Source organism: Ambystoma mexicanum, chromosome 7q (assembly GCF_040938575.1).
Source record: "Ambystoma mexicanum isolate Mex_15411 chromosome 7q, UKY_AmexF1_1, whole genome shotgun sequence".
In the NCBI taxonomy this organism is placed as follows: Eukaryota; Metazoa; Chordata; class Amphibia; order Caudata; family Ambystomatidae; genus Ambystoma; species Ambystoma mexicanum.
In genome coordinates, this window is record NC_090941.1 from 396,836,462 (window position 1) to 396,851,095 (window position 14,634).

Here is a 14,634-nt window from a genome sequence, read left to right on the forward strand (position 1 = left end):
AGTAAGCCCCTACATCTCCTACTGCAGAATCTGAAGTGAGCCCAGAACACAGAGGCATGACTCACACTCCCAATATAAACCACAAACATATCACTGCGAGCACTAATCGTAATTCAACGCACACACATGGGTGATAGGATTACTTTATTTGCAAGGGCGCACAAACAGGCAAATAAGGGAAATGTCCGTCCACTTGGGAATCTTCACTGGTGTTCTCATAAATTCACTATTAACGAAAGGGGCTGGCACTCCGTTCAGCAGTTCTAATGTGCAGGCCATCTGAGCAGGGTGGCCTCGGGGGCATCGTTTTTACACGTTAAGAACAAGTGGCAAAGTATTTTCAATAAAGACTGATATCTCGTGAAATACCCTCCAAATTTTATTTAGAACTGCCAATGACCACTTTGGCCTGGATTACGCAATATATGCCCCTGTGTAAATGGGAACGTGTGCTGTCTGTTCTGCAAGATAAATTCATTGGTATTACAAATGGCCCCCCAAAAGGTCCTTCCGTAGTGCTTAACAATGCGGGCTTTTAATCCTTTGTCTGGGGTTTTGCGTCAGGCAAGCAACCGAATTCGGATTTCTCTTGCGAATGCTTCGTGTTGCCATAATCCACAATTGTGCACACTTGGATGATGTCGAACACTTACCGTGCACCACAATTATGGAATTAGTAAGAGGTCACTTCATGGGACCCGTGCCTGAGGATATGATAGGTTATTTATAAAGTGCTTAATACCCAGAGGTTTCTAGGCGCGAATCCCGGGAATCGAACCCATGTTGTTCGGTGTCGTCTTGCTTCCAAGTCAAGCATGCTGCCCCTGTGCTATCCTCCCGAAACAGTGCATATGCTGCATTGCAAACCCAGTATCCCCTATACATCCGAATGCTAAGCAGGCGCAGTCCGTGTTTGCAAAGGTGGATCCACCTCTGCTGGGTATTTTTCAGAGCCACAGATGCACTCGCCATTGTTACTCAGACCTGTGTTGTTCCCAAACTCCGCTGTTTCCCGCTAGAGTCATGTTCTTTTTTTTGACTGATCCAAGTCCCGGTTTGCTGCAGGCTTGTTTTATACACTGAACGTGAAAAATAAGGCCATATTTTTCGAGAAAAAAAGAGGAAACATCATAAGGAATTGTTACTATAATGTGATAATCATAGTAGATAAGGAAGTAACTCCTGCAACAAAAGCAGACCTGTACCCTCCCCTTAGCCACCAATCATCTGAATGGCCTTAATTAAAGCTGACACTAACACTACACGGTGAACTGCTTACGCCCCTAAATGCCTTCTGAAATCATTACCGTGATATTGCTGTCACGTGATTCACCTGCTAAGCTAAAGGTGCTTTAATTTAATTGTTTACTACTTCTTCTTCCAAATTTCAGTTTTAAACATGTATTTTAATCCGTGTTCGTTCTGTTGCTATTATTTAAAGTAACGCATAACTATTAAACACAATACATATATTTAATTGTGCATTTAATATGTTTTTGTTTTCGAAAATTATATTCGTTTCTTCCGTTTTACCGTGGGACTGTGTGGGGGAGGTGGTGGAGGGAGCATGGGGTGGGTCATTTTTTTACTGTTACTTTTTAACGTAAACATCTTCACTTTCTTTGTGTTCTCAAGACTTGCACCTGCCCTCAAAACTTACAGAGAAAAATACAGAATCCTTAATTCGCCAAATATATTATGCATTTTGTTTTCTCTTTAAATTGATTAATGCTGCTGATTTTTGATTGTGCAATGCTGCTTAGAAAAACATGAAGTTTCCCCACAGCATGTATTCTTTTTAAGATTGGCATCACCGATAAATGGTAATTTGACCTTGACTGTTATATACTCGTTTGGGAGCATAGCGATTGATTGTGCTATGAATAAGTATGTTAAGATGTGTGAAAGAAAATACTTCTTCTGAGCAACTAAGTCAGATGTTTTGTCTAGAGAAACTTCACTACGCTGTCAGGTAACTATAAACTGCTGCCTATAACACGTATTGCCATGCATTTTCACAAGTTCAAATACAAAATGTAAATGAGTAAATGCTTTAATGCTAGTGCTAATAACTGGGCCGCACTGCTACTGTAACCGTTCAAAGGCTATTGATTTATGTGCACAAGAGCAATGATTTAAACATGCACATTTGCATTTGCGTTAGTGTTAATGAAGTGAAATAACATTTGCACTAGTGCTAATGCAAATTAAAAGATGGCTCTGTGCTTTTGTCGTTTTAGTGGCAGGTTGCATAGTTTAAATCATATTTTATAATTTAGTACATTTTTTGAGAAAGCAATTCTCTTGAGAACCTAACACCTGTAGCAAAAAAAACAGAATGGTGCTTAGAACTACTATGCTTTATTGTGTCGGTCCCATGCAGGAATTCATAATCAGACTCAGTGAACTTCCACCCGGCTGATTTCACGAGATTTACTGAATCTCATAGCCGGGGGTGAACAGACTTGCAGTATCATGTGTGATTCCCCAGCATGACAACATCATGCTTAAACTTGCATGAGAGTTTGGTGGGGTGTGTTCACCTTTGATTGGCCAATCAGAAGCAACAAAACCCTGCAAAGTTGAGGAGGCCATGCCAGAGTGATGCAGATTCTGGGATAGCTTGCTTGCCCTATGAAAGCTTACCTTTCATTTTTGGGGTGAACATGGCTCCCAACTTGTGGTGCAGATGTGTTTTGGTGGACGTTTGCGGACTTTGGGGAGATTGATGTTCTTTCTCTGTTATTTGGGGGATTTTCACAGCTTATTCATCCATATTGTTACATTTGAATGTTTTTTGTTTAATTAAGACCACTTTATACTCTTTCCTAATATACCATTAATTTCACAGATAAAACATTTTCTTTCAAAAAAGCAAAACAAGGTTTACATATGCATTACCCTGTTTTTTGATTTCCTTTGTGCCCCCAAATCCATTTCAACTTTCACCACAAAAGATTCAAAAAGAAAAATAAAACAGTTTCCCCTTTTGCATGTGAGTCAACTCTCCCCTAAAAAGAAGAAATATAGATGCATGTGTTGCTCTTGTCTTTTTGCCATACAATTTAATTATAAAAACAAAACAATATTATTACCCACTTGCTTTTGAAACCCCCCCGCCTCCCAAGAAATTGGTATGTGAACTGGAGAACTGAACCAGAGGTAGACACTTGAGTGAACAAACAGTTTACTTACTGCCCCTAAGGGAAGAGCACCCTTAACCTGACAGGCATGCCTGACCCTAGGTGGCGTGTGTTGGACCGCCTATCTAATAGGGATAGTTTAAGGAATCTGTCCCTTGATGCTACCAATTGTGACATGCAAGTATGTTTCAAGGAACACACATAACACTCAAACAGGACAGGCCACTACTGATCAACTGTTAATGTTCTCGCAGAACTGGATATTAGATTCGGCCAGACGACAGCAGATCTAATGCTGTAACAGCTACTTATCACCAAGTAGATTGTATATTTGAATCCACCCAGAGGTTTTATGATCCCTACGTATGACCAGTGTGGTCCACTCGATCAATCTTTAAATTCTAAAGAAATTGGCTTGTGAAATCCATCTGCTAAAAAGCTCACTCTACGTGAGTGTGAACTAGAATAAAGTCCATGGAGTGACACTTTTCATGGGTCTGGACATCTGTAGGATCACGAGAGCCCTTGTGGTCTGTGTGGTTCACTGGTTTCAATGGCTGACCAGTTTAGGCCATCTTCTTCAGGACCATAGTTATCTAAAATGAACTGAGTTCCAGTGTCGGTGTGCCCGGATCTTCGGCACCGTAGGCAAGAGCCTGCTTGCCCTGCAGGGATGGGAGTTAGTAGAAACATAGCTCATTATATGAAGATCATACTTGGTGTAAAAATACCATTTGAGTGTCAATGCAATATTATTCTTCAAAAGTAAAATCAAAAGCAACAGACATGCTGATCCACCTTATTCTGTGGTGAGCACAGCCGATCCGGAAATCCATCCCGTGGGGTGTTTGGGGGTTAGAGAAGAAGAGGCAGAGAAAAGGGGGGGGACATGAAAAAACTAAAGGTGGTGCGTTAATGGGTAAAAAGGTAAATTAAGGCACCAAGAGACAACAGTGAATGCCTACTAAAGAGCATGCCAGTGGGTGAAGGAGCATGCATCAGTCATACCTGGTGGTATCTCTGCCGTGAGCACGTTCAGGAGGTACAAGGATGCTGTGTGGGCTGCCAGTCCTGCTCTGGATGGTGTGAGAGAAGAGGTGGAAAATCTACATTGTATCAACAGCTGACTGTTAGATTAGCTGTGGTTTGTCATCTACCATGGAAAAGAGTGTACCTGTTGCCCGTAAGGGCGGTGATCGCTGTTTGACAAACTTGATGAGGTCACCTGAGTGTGCAGACCTCAAGATGAGTGGCGTGCTGTGGAGCACTTGCAGGGTGCAGGCGTCTCTGCTGGTGTGTCTATGCTGCCCTATAAAAGGAAGGACAAAGCCGGAGTGTCAGATCGTGCTCTCTGCCGTGTTGCAGCCAAGGCAGAAGTTATTATTATACTGTAACAGCATATATAGTCATACCTTAAATTTGCAGCCGCGCTGTGTGGGGCTCCATACTCTGCAGCTGTAAAGGTGGATTACCATGTAAATAGTCAATGCATATGTCGCGTACCATGCGCTACGTGCAATGGGTGTGGCTTGAGGCTCAAAGCCAATCAGAATGAAAAGACTCATCAGAGGGGGTGGAGGGTTGCCGAGGCAACCTATGTCTGGAAGAATAAACAATACATCTCCCTTGGACAGAGCTGAACGAAGAGGCGTGCAGAGGGGCGGGGCTGAGCCTCCTAGTCCCATACTGTCCACAGCCAGATCAATTGGCCAGTGCACATTGCACATTGGAAGACCCGTGCCTGGCAAAGGCGATGTGGCACAGGCTGGGGACTCACCCAGTGGCATAAGATCTACATGGATGAGTGTAGTGAGTTAGCAAAATGGTGAAGTGCTTGTTGTATCACGGAGCCTGTTGACAGCGCTTCAAGGCTTGAAGATACATAAATGTTGCAGACAAAAAGAGGGGGGCAGGGCTTGCTGGCAAGGGCCTCAGATGGATGATACACAGATTATTGCACCATGTTGCTAGTTCTTGCCACTAATTGGACTCATTAAGTCCAAGTTGGACATATTCAACCTGAAAATCCATAGTTGTTCTTGCCTGAAAAGGATATCATTGAAATTGCCACCTCTTTTTGGAGGGGGGGGGGTGATTTTTTCAATGATGGTCCATTTGAATTGTTCCGCTGTGTGGCCTTCTGCCACGAAATTTGGGACCATCGGTGCCGTCAATTTGCCTGTACATATGCATGACCTGTGTTCAATCATCCGTTATTTTGCTTCTCTAGTTGTCATGCTTATATACTTCAGGTTGCAGGGGTATGTGATCATATATATCACCCCTTTAGTGTTGCAGTTCGGTAAAGTCCTTTGGATCCATGGGGTATGCCAACCTATATCCACTTCAGTGGTGCATGTGGTTTGGGCGCACATCGAGCATGAGCCACATGGAGAGTGTCCTGTGGCAGGAGTGGTGTTCCATAAGGTCCTTTGGTGCGGCACCTGATTAGACTCGGTCTGGGATAAGGTGTTCACAATTCTATCTCTGACATTTTGTCTGCGTTTGAGGGCAAACCGCAGAGACTGTATAGTGCAAGAATCAGTGTTGAGGATGGGCCAGAGTTTCTTGATTTTGCTTTTGGTTTGGTTCAAGAGCGGGGAGTAGCTAAATACTGCAGTAAAGCCTGCGGTGTCTTCAGGTTTCTTGAGTTGTTGAAGAGTAACAGAGCGGGGAATATCCTTAGCTCTTTTATATGTCTGGTTGATAATCTGGGTGGGATACCCTCTCGCTCCAAGTTGTTCCTTGAGTTTTTTGGCATGAATGGTGTAGGTGGTAGTATCCATGCAGAGCCTCCGGTAGCTGAGTAATTGTTCAAACAGAAGGTTGTCGTGCAAGGCCTTAGGATGATAACTAGAATAGCACAAGAGCACATTTTTGTCAGTGCTTTTCTTATACACACTTGATGTTAACTCACCATTGGATGCAGAGATCAGTAGGTCCAAGAAATGTGTCTCTTCTTTATCTTTCTTCATTGTGAATTTTATATGGGGATTCAATTGGTTCAACCACAGATGGAAGGATGCAGGTTCTTCTTTGGAAGCCCTTGAAAATAATGAATATGTCATCAATGTAGCAGCGCCAAAGGGTCATCTGTGACTTGAATGGATTGTTATCCGAATAGATGTAACTCTGTACAAAGTCTTCGACATAAATATTTGCCAAACTGGGTGCAAAGGTTGCACCCATTGCAGTGCCCGAGATTTGCTTGTAAAAAATGTTTTCAAATAAGAAGAAGTTCTTTGCAAGGGCTATCTCTGCCAGTTGGGCAATGAATTCAGACGGTACCCCATACAGCTCTATGTCTGAGTCCAATAAGCGCCGAAGCATAGTTAATGTGCCCTGCTGTGGAATTCTGGTATACAGTGATTCAATATCGATGGTTACCAGCCAGTCTTCTTCTGGATTGAATTCAAGAGTCTGCACTGAGTCCTTCTTGCTCACTGGTGTCTTGGTCTGTTTCTCTGCCTACCCGTGAAGGGGTTAACTATTTTGGAGCTAGAGCCTGGAGTAGGGATTAACTACATAAAAGGGCTGACTATCACAGAGCTCGCACTGAGTCCCCGCTGAGTACTTCTTGTCCTTCGTGCTCCGGGTGGGACATGGTGCATGTACATTGGCCCTGCTCTTTGTACTCTTGGGACCTGGACCTGGGCCTGTGTTTGGCGGCACATTTATTTATCGCCTATTCCAGGAGGGGTGATCGATAGAAGGCCCGTTGCATTGCTTCCTCCATTTTTGAACTCCATGCTGCACACAGTGAGATTCAGACACCATGGGCTTCACTGCAGTATTTAGCTACTCTCCGCTCTTGTACCAAATCAAGAGCAAAATTGAGAAACTCTGGCCCATCCTCAACACTGGCGCTTGCACCATACCGTCTCTGCGGTTTGCCCTAAAACACAGACAAAATGTCAGAGATAGAGTTGTGAACACCTTATCCCAGACCGAGTCTAATCAGGTGCTACACCAACGGACCTTATGGAACACCACCCCTGCCACAGGATACTCTCCATGTGGCTCATGCTCTATGTGCTCCCGAAACTACACACACGACTGAAGTGGATATAGGTTAGCATACCCTGTGGATCCAAAGGACTTTCACTAACTGCAGCACTAAAGGGGTGATATACATGATCAAATGCCCCTGCAACCTGAAGTATATAGACATGACAACTAGAGAATCAAAAAAACGGATGATTAAACACAGGTCATGCATATGTACAGGCAAATTGACGGCACCCATGGTCCCACTGTTATAAATGTACCATTCAATATGTTTAAACAGTGGTCCTGACAAGGAAAGAAACTTTAGAGTGTACTCACCGAAAGAGCTGAGGATTCGCACACACTTATGACCGGGATTCGGGAAAGACGAAGCTGGTGTGGATTCCACTGAACCCTCCAACCTCTCCTGTGGCGAAGCCCCAGAGGCGGAAAGGGAATCCAGGGAAACCCTCGGGGGGCAGAAAACCCTGCGTGTCAGTCGATCGTCTGCTTCTGGTGTCCTGTGGCAGTGGGGATTCCAGGTGAGGTTACCTCGTACTGTAGACTACAAGGAAAGTGGACAATACACAGTAAGTAACAGTGGCTGGTAGAATAGATCATGTAATAAGGAGAATGTAAGGGTAACCACCTTGTTGTGGACCGGAAGAAAAGAGTACGGGACACTGGAGTCTCTGCCTCTGGGAAACATCGGAAGACAGCACTGTGATAGAGAAATAGGCTTAATTAGGGCCGAGCAGGAGAGAGAGAGACAGAGAGAGATGGAACAAGGAGTACCTGTGGCAGGAATAGTCTGACCGTTGAACTGTAGTTCAAATAGAAGTCCCGTCGTTTGGCAGAAGTGTAAGATTGACTGCGATAGAGGGAGAAACAACGTCAGGATAGTGCTACAGTGGAAGTGAGATGAGAAAAAGTCAGCCCCGGCTTCAAACCTCGTATGAGATCGAAGAATGACCGTGATTGAGGTTATGGGGCGACCCGGATGTTTCCCTTGGGTGAGAGAGGGTTCGAAAGGCGAGTGGAAGCGCCACGGTAAGGGTGCTGCAGTTTGTGAAACTGCTGGGAAGTAGTTGATGAGGGGCACAGACGAATGGCATTTGAGGAGGGGCTCGATTCATGGAATATTTGCCCAGTTCAGAGTGAATTTGCACTGCTGAAAAGTGACTTTGCACTATTGACACAAATCCTGATTCATGGTACCGTGAAAAGTGTATTTTTGCAGTGCAAAGACCAGGCAAAGTCAGGGCATTTTCATTTTTGCAGTACAAAATCACTTTGGACTTTGAATGGCAAAAATACACTTTGCACGGTTACAAGAATCAGGGTTTGCTTCAGGAGTGCAAATTCACTTTGAACCTTGCAAATATTCCATGAATTGGGCCCACATTGCATTTGATGTTGTATGGTTATGAGCCCACCCATTCTTTTCCCATAGCCATGTTAATCCCTATGGGTAATCCCACCAGTTCCTCACTTTCCCCACCCAAAAGTTCTCTGCATGGGAACCCTGAGCTCTTGAGCTCTTGCTCTTCTGTGTGGGTGGCCATGTTAGATGAAGTTGACACATGCACAGTCTCAACCTGAGGTGTTTTGTTTCCTTACCGTGTTAAGATGAATGACAGACACCGAGCAAGGGTTGCTGTGTAGAGCCCTGCATTTGTAGTGGTGGCAAGACATATTGCAATGTCCTGTGGCTGTTCTCTGAGTGATGAGTGATGAGTTATGGTATAAAAATTTCAAGGAGCAATGACTTTTAAATTCAATGCAGGCCAGATCAAAAGGCTTCCCTAGCTGCTTTCTCACATATTGTCTGGGAATCAGTGAAAAGTAGACTTGCTATTATCGGAAATAAAGTGCTTAATATGTAGGGAGGTGGGTATTACTAAAATATTACACTAGCTCTGCGATAAATCAAAATTCTTCCACAACATAAAAATGTGGCCAATGGACTAGTGCAGCCAGACAAAACAGCAATGTTTGAACCTTGTCAAAAAATTGCAACTGCATCCTGACTCCCAGGCCCAATATCACCATAGCATTCTCTCTACCAAGTCATTACATCATGGGAGGCGGGGTTGAGGGGGTTCCATGCAGAGAAAGGTCCTTCTTTGCTGTCTGCAACTTCTAGAAATCATGCAGTGGTGGCGGACACTTTGGTGCCATGTTTAGCAGCTGGACATGAGGTACACTGGAAGGAGCCGGCAGAGCAGTACAGTCGCTATCATCCTTGGACATCACAATCTGGTTAGGGGTCTAGTCCTTTGATCCCGGAATTGGTGGCCACCGGGATTTGATGGGGTGGTCAGCTAGTATCATCTAAAGCTGTGCTTTGCACAGATGTGAGTAGGAGGTTCCAGGAAGAACGGAGCAACAGAGTGAGAGGCAGGTCCTTTGCCCTCTTCTGCATCAGTGGAGGTGCTGATTGCATACTATTGTTTATCTTCTCCTTTGAAACCACCCACCCAGCCTCTGTACCCCAACGGTTTCTCTCTCTCTGAGGTATTTTTTAAAACTTTCTACATGTCACTTGGTGCATATAGGCTTATCATCTTGCTACAAATGTACACAACGTATTTGCCTGATGCATATCTGATTGCTTGAGTGTAGTATTATGTTGTTTGCATTAAAAACCTTTTTTTATTATTCAAACGATGAAGCAGCTCTTCTCACAGTTCTGTCATTGCAAAGTGCATGGGTTGTAGCTCTATGGGGCAAAGGGATATGTATTTTCACAGCATTACTTAATTTACTTCACACTTAGTCTGGAGGAGCAGGCAAAATGATGCCTCAAAGAGTGCACAATCATTGTGTAAAGAGAATAGCAATCCAAAATCCGAACAGTAAAAATAATCCAAAATTCCAGATAATGACTGCACCACTTTGCAAGGGAAAACAATGTTTATTACATACAAAAAGGTCTCCAACGGTCCTGTAGAACCAAACTGATACGGAGCTCGTCACTTGCCAAGAAGTTACAGGTTATATAGCGGAAAACCTCAAAATCCCAATACACAAGTTACAATGTTATCACACAAACCACATTGGCTACCACCTATAGAACATGCTAATACCCCCTATAGTCCCTCGGCCGATTGGCCACACCTTATCTAAACTCATTCCCCTAGAGACATGGCCCAGTACATTATAACTTTTGAATACATGTATGGGAGTTGTTGTTTGAACTTGTTGATACATCAATAAATCAAGAACATCACATGATGTGCACCCCTCCAAACCAGATACGTTTGAGTTAAACTGGCAAGGCCAACTGTGCTTTGATAAAACAATAGGCCTTCTTATTATACCAGGCACTGGCCACATACAAGATGCACCCCTGACCTTCTATTCAATTTATTGGCATCCCTTCTGCTCCTTGTATCCCAAATCACAGAATGCTCCAGGCACAATATCTTACATTAGAATACTATGAATCACCAGAGTGATATATCATAGCTATGCCCACTCCCCATCCATTCTGTACAATCCCTTCCTGCTCTCCCGACTGTAGAAATTCCATTCCCACAACGTTCAGGCACTGCAGCAACATACAATTAGTGGTTATCTGTGGACCGTGGATGCCTCTGACCTCAGCTTCTCTCCTTGGGAATGAAAAAGGAATTTGTTTTTGAGACTAGGCTAACCACAGCCGCCACTACACATTAGGGCCTGTATTGTATTCTGCTCATCATGTATTAGACCTTAACATCCAATATTAATAATTCCAATTTCCTTTTGAACATTTTGGATAAAGTTGCCACGTCACAGATTCAGGCTTTTGTCGAAGCTAATAGCCTTTTACACAATAGGCAATCTGGTTCAGACCATCACACATCACGGCGACTGTGCTCTTTCAACTTCCAAACAAATATGCTGGAAACTGTTGACAAACAAAAGACTGGACTGTTGGTCCTTTTGGACTTGTCGGTGGCATTTGACCTTCTTAACCATGAATCCCTTCTCCATACCTTGAAAGACTTAGGCAATTGCTCAAAGCATGGCACATAGTGGGTCCAGTCCTTCCTGACTCATCATATGTCTAGAATCTGCTTGAAGGATGCAACATCCTCACTGGCCTCCATCAACTGCGGCATGCCTCATGGAGCTTGTATGTCCCCTGTCTTCTTCAACCTTTATATCTGCCTGCTTCATGGACTCCTTGAGGAAATCGGCCTACAGTTTACTAACGGTGCTGACAACACACAGCTAGCCTCGGAGACCAGCAGAGACTACGACCACAATGTGGCCAACCTATAATGCACATACAGTTTATTTGAGTCATGGATGACCAATAACTGGATGTGCCTTAACTAAGACAAAACCAAACTAATGATTTTCTGCTCCCCCCAGGCCAGGAGTAAATTGAGCGTTGACTACCTGAGCTTCAAATTGAGAACTGCAGCATTTCAGTACTGAGTAAAGTAACAACACTGGGCACCTACCTCGAACCATCTCTGAGAGGAGAAGCTCATGTAAACCAGGTCTCCAGAAATTGTGCATACTATCTTTATCTATGAAGACACATTCAACCCTTCCTCTCGGAGAAGAATTGTGTAACCATAGCCAAAACAATTATTCTCTCAAGACTGGATAACTGCAATGCCCTCCCGGTTTGTGTGAATAACACATGCCATCAAAAATGTCAAATCATTCAGAATGCTGCCATTTGAATTATAAAGAGAATACCCTGGAGAGAAAAGTATAGAAAAAACCTGCAGTGGCTTCCGGTGCATGTGCGCACACGTTTCAAAGTCGCTACTGTAAGGACGGCATGGTATCAACAGTAAGGCAGACACAAGTGACCACAGTTCAAGGGTGTTTATTCATCTTCAATTCGGTTTGAAAAATGCCTATCTTATCCTAACTCTAAAGATGGGAGCAAGCTACGACCATCAGATAATAATAACACACTCCTAGTGGTGTCTTGTCAAAATAAAAAGTCCTATACTAATAAACCTATTGCCAATCCTTACCTATAAATACAAATAGTGTGGGAAACAATGTTATGCAAAATAAAAGTGTTCAAGATATCATGTGGCAGGATATTCAAGCTCTAGGCTTCCCTTCCCCAAGTCTCCTTGCCATTCAGTCTCTTCTTTCAAAGGGCCTGATGCAACAAACAAGCAATAACGTTCATTTCCTTTTTTGTATTTCATATGAACACAATTTTCTTAGGTGATTTACTATTAACCTCGGATCCCTCTACGCTGAGCTCAGATCCACTTTAACACAAGGTTCTGAGGATTTTCACGTAGCCAATGTCTCGGATGATTCACTATTCACACCGGAGCCCCTTCTGCCTGGCTCAGATCCACTTTGACACAAAATGTTCAATCTGTCTCCCTCTGACAGGCTCGGACCAATTTATCTACTTTAACACAAACTTGCTTTAACCCAAAGCTTTCAATTGATCTCCCTCTGCCCGGCTTGGTCCAACTTTATCTAACTTGCCATAAACTTTCTTAATTTTATCAAATCGAAGACCTTCAATTCTGCATGGGATTTTGCTTGACCCGTTGCAGGACCACTTTTATTCACAATTCTTTGTCTCTCTTTCACTTTTGACACCTCTCGGCTGGATATGTTACAGAGACCTTCAAATGAGCATGCACACACACACACAGTGCCGGACAACTCTGTGAAAGGTATTGTATCAAGGTTTCAAAGTTCAATCACTCATCTGCAGGTCGGTTATTACAGTCGCTTCAAACAATGTTTAATCCAGCGTTTGCCATACAATGTTGCCACTTGCAACCTTGGCTTCAACACAGACTGGTCTTGTAATGGTCTTCCCAACTCATCGGCTGTGTTGATTTTGCTGTGCCGTTGCTTTGTTCTTGGAGCCAAGGACAGTACCACAGCAGCTATCCTCATTATCGATGCAGGAGGGCCCCTTGTACCTCAGACACAAAATGCAGGATTCTTCAGCCTGGTTTCCTGGTCTTACATTTTCTATTCTAGAGGTGTCACAAAAGTGATGGTTCTTTGTCTTAAAGGTCAAGGGAACTTTCCTCCTTGCGACCCCCTTCTGTCTTTCTTCTCTAGTTAAACTGCCATAATGTACTGTTTCCTTGTGTGCTTTGCCTCGCTCAGAATATGCACTTGTCCTCCCTCTTTTATCCGTGTTGGGAAGTGTAATAGAAGTCAGGTGTGTGTGTGATGGTCACTGTTAGGAAAGATTTCTTAATTGTGGGTAATTTTCCTTCCATGTGGCAACCCCTAAAGTTTTTGCTGTTGTTGTCACCATGATCTAGACTTTGCCAGAGAAGTGCAGGCTTCTGCCGCACTCCTCTGGGCTTTCGCTCCATTCTTACGGGGAAACTGACATGCCCTTAAGACAGTCAGTACCGGGAAACGCTGTTTTCCGTAGTTTCTTTATCATGTTGCAGCTTTCGTGCAACATGACACAAGAAGGCACTGTAAGCTAAGTTACTGCTCTCTTAGGTCTCTAGCCTTCTACAGGCCCTAGATACTCTTTTTGGATTGTAACTGATCGGTGCAAGTGAATCACGGACAGGAATGGTGGCAGCGATCGTTTCTTGTGTATTTGAGCTCCTTTTGGCGTTTTAATCGCTTTTATTGTGCTTAGCCCAAAATGGTGGCCTGGCTCCCAAAATGGCCAGACAACGAGGCTCCGTTGTCCTGTCCGCTGACCGTCTTTCCCCCTTCACCTTCCCCAGGTCGAGCCGACCCGGGGCCTTCCTTATTTGGGCATGTACTTTCCCGCGAAACACAGATGCTTTCGCGGGCTTCTACAGGCCTTGTGTGTGCCTCCAGGATGTGGGCTGGGATGTCTGGTCCCAATACACATCCTGGGTGCCAGAGAGTCTAGGGTGGTGTGAATGCATGGGACCACCGTGGTCCGTGATAGGTCCACGTATGGTGTGAGTGTTTTGATGAGCGGATCTCCCATTGGGTCCCCTCCGTTTTGGCGTGAAGGGAACCGTTGGAAAGAGGGGACTGGAAACACCACTACCATGTCGATCTCCTGAGTTCTCACGAACAAAGGAATACAGGAGCCAAGTATCCTGCAACCACGAGGCTGAACCGAGGAATCGCTGGTGACCCGCTGAAGGACTGCTCCTCTGCACTGCTGTCGCTTTGTGAAACCCTTTCTACCTCTGATCGAACCAGAAGGCCTGTACTGGTACTTCGACCCTTGGAATAGCGGGGACAGCTACTCTCGGCATCTTCACCATCTCCTGCACGTAAGCCTTCGGAAGTGTCTCTGGGACATCCAGCAGACTGACCAGCCTACCCAGGAGTCTTGCTCTGTAACCGCCGCCAGGTTGTGTTGTATTTCGAGTCCTTGTCACTCTCACACGATTCGTACACTTGGCATTCCCAGGTCTGAAGTGAGTAGTGTACATTTGGCTGAGATACACACGGCCGCTCTGTTGCCCTGCTGTGGTAACAAACTGTGCGGGTTCACTTCGTTTGGGACATCTTTAACTCAACTCTGCTGCTGCAGAATCTACACGACGACGAG